This window comes from Bos indicus x Bos taurus, chromosome X, assembly GCF_003369695.1.
Source record: "Bos indicus x Bos taurus breed Angus x Brahman F1 hybrid chromosome X, Bos_hybrid_MaternalHap_v2.0, whole genome shotgun sequence".
Lineage (NCBI taxonomy): Eukaryota > Metazoa > Chordata > Mammalia > Artiodactyla > Bovidae > Bos > Bos indicus x Bos taurus.
Window position 1 is genome coordinate 72221421 of NC_040105.1, and position 9175 is coordinate 72230595.

The window sequence follows — 9175 nt, forward strand, 5'->3', positions numbered from 1 at the left end:
AAGATCCTCTCTGACCCACCTCCCTGAGTAATGGAAATAAAAACAAAAATAAACAAATGAGACCTAATTAAACTTAAAAGCTTTTGCACAATGAAGGAAACACTAAACAAGGTGAAAAGGCAGCCTTCAGAATGGGAGAAAATAATAGCAAATGTAACAACTGATAATGAATTAATCTACAAAATATAAAAGTAACTCATGAAGTTCAATACCAGAAAAACTAACGGCCCGATCAAAAAGTGGGCTGAAGAACTAAACAGACAGTTCCCCAAAGAAGACATACAGGTGGATAATAAACACATGAAAAGATGCTTAACATCAGAGAAATGCAAATCAAAACCACAACGAGGTACCATCTCACAGCAGTCAGAATGGCTGCCATCAAGCTGAGTACCAAAGAAATGATGCCTTTGAACTGTGGTGTTGCAGAAGACTTATGAGAGTCCCTTGAACTGCAAGGAGATCCAACCATTCCATCCTAAAGGAAACCAGTCCTGAATATTCATTGGAAGGACTGACACTGAAGCTGAAACTCCCATATTTTGGCCACCTGATGTGAAGAAATGACTCATCTGAAAAGACCCTGATGCTGGGAAAGATTGAAGGTGGGAGGAGAAGGGGATGACAGAGGATGAGATGGTTAGATGGCATCACCGACTCAATGGACATGGTTTGAGTAAACTCCAGGAGTTGGTGATGGACAGGAAGGCCTGGCGTGCTGCAATCCATGGGGTCACAAAGAGTTGGATATGACTGAGCAACTGAACTGAACTGAAGTGAACTGAAAAAATCTACAAATAAATGCCAGAGAGGATGTGGAGAAAAGGGAATCCTCTTACACTGTTGGTGGGCATTAAAACTAGTATAGCCACTATGGAGAACTTTGTGGAGATTCCTTATAAAACTGGAAATAGAACTGCCATACAACCCATCAATCTCACTGCTGGGCATACACACTGAGGAAACCAGAATTGAAAGAGACACATGTACACCAATGTTCATTTCAGCACTGTCTACAGTAGCGAGGACACAGAAGCAACTTAGACATCCACCGTCAGACGAATGGATCAGGAAGTTGTGGTACATATATACAATGGAATATTACTCAGCTATAGAAAATAACTCATTTAGTCATTTCTAATGAGGTGAGTGAAGTGAAGTGAAGTGAAAGTTGCTCAGTCGTGTCTGACTCTTTGTGACCCTATGGACTATACAGCCCATGGTATTCTCTAGGCCAGAATACTGGAGTGGGTAGCCTTTCCCTTCTCCAGGGGATCTTCCCAACCCAGGGATCGAACCCAGGTCTCCCACACTGCAGGTGGATTCTTTACCAGATGAGCCACAAGGGAAGCCCAATGAGGTGAATAAAATTGGAGCCTATTATATACAGTGTAGTAAATCAGAAAGAGAAACACCAATATAGTATATTAACACATACACATGGAGTTTAGAAAAATGGTAACGACGATCCTATATCCAAGACAGCAAAAGAGGCACATATGTAAAAAAAGATTTTTGGACTATATGGGAGCAGGTGAGGTTGGGATGATTTGAGAGAATAACACTGAAACATGTATATTACCATTTGTAAAATAGATGACCAGTGCAAGTTTGATGCATGAAACAGGGCATTCAAAGCTGGTGTTCTGGGACAACCCAGAGGGATGGGGTGGGGACAGAGGTGAGAAGGGGATTCAGGATTGGGGAACATATGTGCATCCATGGCTGATTCATGTTAATATATGGCAAAAACTACCACAATATTGTAAAGTAATTAGCCTCCAATTAAAGTAAATAAATTTAAATTTTAAAAAGACTATATATATATACTTAATTTTGCCTAAAATAGGAGAATTTATAGTTCTTTATTTTTATTTATGATTAAAAGTTATATGCTTGTTAACATTTTAAGAAATTAGAAGATAAAGTTCAAATTTTTTAATTTTTCCAATAATCTCTCAGCCACTACCACTTATTAATATTTTAGTGTAAAGTATTCCAAGTACATAAACCTATAAATTACAAAAGTACATGCATAAGAGCATACTGTTTTCTCACCTAATTAAAAACTTTTTAAGTCAATAAGTATATGACAACATCATATTTCTAGCAGCTGTCTTATAAGGATATACCATTAACCAGGGCTTTTATTGTGTGGTAAAACTAATGATATAGTACATAAAATTATTATACATATTACACAGACATAAGCATATTCATTTTAAGTATGTGTTTATTTAATTTTATATTGAAATGAATGTAACTAGTACAGATACATACTTCTTACTATACTGAAATAGCTATGACCAGAGGTAAAGTTAAAAATCAATTTAAAGAAAAATATTAAATATACCAGAATCAAAGGGTACATAAGTGCCTGAAATTAGAGAACATGAATCAATTAAGATCCCTGATTGATGGGTATGCAGTTTGTTTCCAGTTCTTCAATAATATAAACAGCAATGTGATCAATATATTAGTACATGCAACCTCACTTTCCAAGGTTTTTTCTAGATAACATCCATAACCACACAGTTACAATTTTTTTCCTGTGATGAGAACTTTTAAGATCTAACTCTTAAAAGTGAAAGTGAAGTTCCTCAGTCCTGTCCGACTCTTTGTGACCCCATGGACTGTAGCCTACCAGGTTCCTCCATCAGTGGGATTCTCCAGGCAAGAATACTGGAGTGGGTTGCCATTTCCTTCTCCAGGAGACCTTCCTGACCCAGGGATTGAACCCAGGTCTCCCACATTGTAGGCAGATGCTTTACTGTTTGAGCCACCAGAGCAGTGCCACTTTCAAATACACAATACAGTATTAACTATAGTCACAATTCTGTGCATTATATCCCAAGGCCTCATTTCATAACTGAAAGTTTGTTCCTTTCGGCCATCTTCCTCCATTTCACACCTCAACCCTCTTCCTCTGGCAACTACAAATCTATCTTCTTTTTCCATGATTTTTTTTTTTTTTTTGAGATTTCACATAATTTAGATCGCATGTCATTTGCCTGTCTCTGTCTGATTTATTTCACCTAGAAGATGCTCAAGATCCATCCATGTTGCTGCAAATTGCAGAATATTCTTACTTTTTATCAGTGAATAATGAAAAGGCAGTGATAGGACACTGAAAGATGAACTCCCCAGGTCGGTAGGTGCCCAATATGCTACTGGAGATCAGTGGAGAAACAATGCCAGAAAGAATGAGGGGGTGGAGACAAAGCAAAAACAACACCCAGTTGTGAATGGGACTGGTGATGGAAGCAGGGTTTGTGCTGTAAAGAGCAATATTGCATAGGAACCTGGAATGTTAGGTCCATGAATCAAGGCAAATTGGAAGTGGTCAAACAGGAGATGATAAGAGTGAACAACAACATTCTAGGAATCAGTGAACTAAGATGGACTGGAATGGGTGAATTTAACTAAAATGACCATTATATCTACTACTGTGGACAGGAATCCCTTAGAAGAAATGGAGTAGCCATCATATTCAACAAAGGAGTCTGAAATACAGTATTTGGATGCAATCTTAAAAATGACAGAATGATCTCTGTTCGTTTCCAAGGCAGACCATTCAATATTACAGTAATCCAAGTATATGCCCCAACAAGTAATGCTGAAGAAGCTGAAGCTGAACAGGTCTATGAAGACCTACAAAACCTTCTAGAACGAACACCCAAAAAACATGTCCTTTTCATTATAGGGGACTGGAATGCAAAAGTAGGAAGTCAAGAAACACCTGGAGTGACAGGCAAATTTGGCCTTGGAATATGGAATGAAGCAGGGCAAAGACTAATAGAGTTCTGCCAAAAGAATGCAGTGGTCATAGCAAACACGCTCTTCCAACAACACAAGAGAAAACTCTACACATGGACATCACCAGATGGTTGACACCAAAATCAGAATGATTATATTCTTTGGAGCCAAAGATGGAGAAGCTCTATACAGTCAACAAAAACAAGACCAGGAGCTAACTGTGGCTCAGATCATGAACTCCTTATTGCCAAATTCAGACTGAAATTGAAGAAAGTAGAAAAACCACTAGACCATTCAGGTATGACCTAAATCAAACCCCTTATGATTATACAGTGGAAGTGAGAAAGAGATTTAAGGGACTAGATCTGATAAATAGAGTGCCTGATGAACTATGGATGGAGGTTTATGACATTGTAGAGGAGACAGGGATCAGGACCATCCCCAAGCAAAAGAAATGCAAAAAAGCAAAATGGCTGTCTGGGGAGGCCTTACAAATAGCTGTGAAAAGAAGGGAAGTTAAAAAGCAAAGGAAAAAAGAAAAGATATACCCATTTGAATGCAGAGTTCCAAAGAATAGCAAGGAGAGATAAGAAAGCATTCCTCAGTGATCAATGCAAAGAAATAGAGGAAAACAATAGAATGGGAAAGACTAGAGACCTCTTCAAGAAAATTAGAGATACCAAGGGAACATTTCATGCAAAGATGGGTTCAATAAAGGGCAGAGATGGTAGGGACCTAACAGAAGCAGAAGACATTAAGAACAGGTGGCAAGAATACACAGAAAAACTGTACAAAAATGATTTTCATGACCCAGATAATCATGATGGTGTGATCACTCACCTAGAGCCAGACATCCTGGGATGCAAAGTCAAGTGGAAATTAGGAAACACCACTATGAACAAAGGTAGTTGAGGTGATGGAATTCCAGTTGAGCTATTTCAAATTTTAAAAGATGATGTTACGAAAGTGTTGCACTCAATATGCCAGCAAATTTGGAAAACTCAGTAGTGGTAACGGGACTGGAAAATGTTGGTTTTCATTCCAGTCCCAAAGAAAGGTAGTGACAAAGAATGTTCAAACTACCTCACAATTGCACTCATCTCACACGATAGTAAAGTAATTCTCAAAATTCTCCAAGCCAGGCTTCAACAGCACGTGAACTGTGAACTTCCAGAAGTTCAAGCTGGTTTTAGAAAAGGCAGAGGAACTGGAGATCAAATCACCAACATCCAGTGAATCATCAAAAAAGCAAGAGAGTTCCAGGAAAAAATAAATAAATAAATAAAACATCTATTTCTGCTTTATTTACTATGCCAAAGGTTTTGACTCTGTGGATAACAGCAAACTGTGGAACATTCTTAAAGAGATGGGAATATCAGACCACTTGACCTGCCTCTTGAGAAACCTGTAAGCAGGTCAGGAATCAACAGTTAGAACTGGACATGGAACAACAGACTGGTTCCAAATAGGAAAAGGAGTACCTCAAGGCTGTATATTGTCACCCTGCTTATTTAACTTCTATGCAGAGTACATCATGAGAAACATTGTGCTGGATGAAGCACAAGCTGGAATCAAGATTGCCAGGAGAAATATCAATAACCTCAGATATGCGGATAACACCACCCTTATGGCAGAAATCGAAGAACTAAAGAGCCTCTAGATGAAAGTGAAAGAAGAGAGTGAAAAAGTTGACTTAAAGCTCAACATTCAGAAAACAAAGATCAAGACATCTGGTCCCAGCACTTCAAGGTAAATAGATCAAGAAACAGTGGAAACAGTGGCAGACTTTATTTTTTTGCACCCCAAAATCGCTGCACATGGTGACTGCAGTCATGAATTAAAAGACGCTTACTCCTAGGAAGAAATTTTATGACCAATCTAGATAGCATGTTAAAAAGCAGCGACATTATTTTGTCAACAAAAGTCAGTCTAGTCAAGGCCATGGTTTTTCCTGTAGTCACGTATGGATGTGAGAGCTGGACTATAAAGAAAGCTAAGTGGCAAAGAACTGATGCTTTTGAAGTGTGGTGTTGGAGAAGACTCTTGAGAGTCCCTTGGACTGCAAAGAGATCCAACCAGTCCATCCTAAAGGAAGTCACTCCTGAATATGTACTGGAAGGACTGATGTTGAAGCTGAAACTCCAATACTTTAGCCACCAGATGCAAAGAGCTGACTCATTGGAAAAGACCCTGATGCTGAGAAAGAATGAAGGCGGAAGGAGAAGGGGACAACAGAGGATGAGATGTTTGGATGCCATCAGCGACTCAATGGAAACCAGTTTGAGTAAATACAGGAGTTGGTGATGAACAGGGAGGCCTGGCATGCTGCAGTCCATGGGGTGGCAAAGAGTCAGGCAGAACTAAGCAATTGAACCGAACTGAATTGATAGTGCAGTTTTCATATCCATACATGACTACTGGAAAACCATAATTTAGTTTACACAGACCTTTCTTGGAATAGCATTGCTTTTTAATATGCTGTCTAGGTTTGTCCTAGTTTTTCTTCCAAGGAGCAAACGTCTTTTACTTTTATGGCTGCAGTCAACATCTGCAGTGATTTTGGAGCCCAAGAAAACAGTCTGTCATGGTTTCCATTGTTTCTCCATCTATTTGACATGAAGTGATAGGACCAGATGCCATGATCTTAGTTTTTTGAATGTTGAGTTTTAAGCCAGCTTTTTCACTCTCCTCTTTCATCTTCATCAAGAGGCTCTTTCTTTACTCTATGCTTTCTGCATTTATGGTGTCATCATCTGCATGTCTAAGGTTACTGATATTTCTCCAAGTGATCTTGATTCCAGCTTATGCTTCATCCACCCTGGTATTTGACACTATGTACTCTGCATACAAGTTAAATAAGCACCTTTGGCTGATTCTTGTTAATGTACGGCAATGCTGTTGCTGCTAAGTCACTGCAGTTGCGTCCGACTCTGTGCGACCCCATAGACGGCACCCCACCAGGCTTCCCTGTCCCTGGGATTCTCCTGGCAAGAACACAGGAGTGGGTTGCCATTTCCTTCCCCGATGCATGAAAGTGAAAAGTGAAAGTGAAGTCGCTCAGTCGTGTCCGACTCCTAGCGACCCCATGGACTGCAGCCTATCAGGCTCCTCCATCCATGGGATTTTCCAGGCAAGAGTACCGGAGTGGGGCGCCATTGCCTTCTCTGAATGTACGGCAATAAACTACCACAATATTGTAAAGTAATTAGCCTTCAACTAAAATACATTAATTAGTTAAAAAATAAGCAGTATGACAATATATGGCCTTGATGTACTCCTTTCCCAATTTGGAGCCAGCCCGTTGTTCAATGTTCAGTTCTAACTATTGCTTCTTGACCTGCATACAGGTTCCTCATGGGGCAGGTAAGGTAGTCTGGTATTCCTATCTCTTTAAGAATTTTCCGTACTTCGTTGTGATTTACACAGTCAAAGGCTTTATTGTATTCAGTGAAGCAATAGATGTTGTGTTTTTTTTTTCTGAATTTCCCTTGCTTTTTCTATGATCAAATGGATTCGGCAGTTTGATCTCTGCTTCCTCTGCCTTTTCTAAATCCAGCCTGAACATCTGGAAGTTCTAGGTTCACTTAGTGTTGAAGCCTGGCTTGGAGAATTTTGAGCATCACTTTCCTAGCATGTGAAATGAGTGCAATTGTGAAATAGTTTGAATATTTTTTGGCAGTGCCCTTCTTTGGGATTGGAATGAAAAGTGACCTTTTCCAGTTCTGTGACCACTGCTGAGTTTTCCAAATTTGCTGGCATATTGAGTGCAACTCTTTAATACCATCATACTTTAGGATTTGAAATAGCTCAGCTGGAATTCCATCACCTCCACTAGCATTGTTCGTAGTGATGATTCCTAAGATCCACTTAACTTCCCACTCCAAGATGTCTGGATTTAGGTGAGTGATCACACCATCATGGTTATCTGGGTCATTAATATCTTTTTTGTATAGTTCTTTTGTGTTTATTCTTGCCACCTCTTCAATAGCCTCTGTTTCTGTTAGGTCCATACTGTTTCTGTCCTTTATCATGCCCATCTTTGCATGGAATGTTCCCTTGGTATCTCTAATTTTCTTGAAGAGGTCTCTAGTCTTTCCCATTCTATTGCTTTCCTCTATTTCTTTGCATTATTCACTTGGGAAGGCTTTCTTATCTTTCCTTGCTGTCCTTTGGAATTCTGCATTCAAGTGGGTATATTTTTCCTTTCTCCTTTGCCTTTAGCTTCTCTTCTTTTCTTAGCTAAAGAGCTAAGCCTTCCTCAGACAACCATTTTGCCTTTTTGCATATATTTTTCTTGGGGATGCTTTTGATCACTGCCTCCTGTCACGAACCTCCACCCATAGTTTTTCAGGCACTCTGTCTATCAGGTCTAATCTCTTGAATGTATTTGTCACTTCCACTGTATAACTGTAAGGGATTTGATTTAGGTCATATCTGAATGGTCTAGTGGTTTTTTCTACTTTCTTCAATTTAAGCCTGAATTTTGCAATAAGGAGTTCATGATATGAGCCACAATCAGCTCCAGGTCTTGTTTTTGTTGATTGTATAGAGCTTGTCCATCTTCAGCTGCAAAGAATATCATCAATCTGATTTCAGTATTGACCATCTGGTGATGTCCATGTGTAGAGTTTTCTCTTGTGTTCTGCTGCTGCTGCTGCTAAGTAGCTTCAGTCATGTCTGACTCTGTGCAACCCCAGAGACAGCAGCCCACCAGGCTCCCCCATCCCTGGGATTCTCCAGGCAAGAACACTGGAGTGGGTTGCCATTTCCTTCTCCAATGCATTAAAGTGAAAAGTGAAAGGGAAGTCGCTCAGTTGTATCCGACTCTTTGCGACCCCATGCACTGCAGCCCACCAGGCTCCTCCGTCCACGGGATTCTCCAGGCAAGAACACTGGAGTGGACTGCCATTTCCTTCTCCATCTCTTGTGTTCTACCCTTTAGTAAAAGGTAAAATATACTGTAAGAAAAAGACCCTCAATTTTAAATTTATATATATATATATATATTAAAAAAAAAAAAAAAAAGGTATGTTTGTGTGTGTTTGCAGTGGGTGGGGGAGTGGGGACTTCCTTAGTGGCTCAGTGGTAAAGAATCCAGCCACCAGTGCAGGAGACATGGGTACAATTCCTGGTCCAGAGACATCCCACATACCAAGGAGCAACTAAGTTTGTGAGGTGTGACTATTGAGCCTGTGCTCTAGAGCCTGAAAGGCACAGCCACTGAGAGCCTCATGGCCTAGTGCCAGTGCCACACACTAAGAGAAGTCACTGCAAAGAGAAGTCTATGCACTGCAACTAGAGAATAGACTCCACTCACTATAACTTGAGAAAAGGCTATGTATCAATGAAGATTCAGAAAAGCCAAAAATAAATAAAATTATTTTTTAATTTTTTGTTTGTTTTTTTAATTTTAATTTTA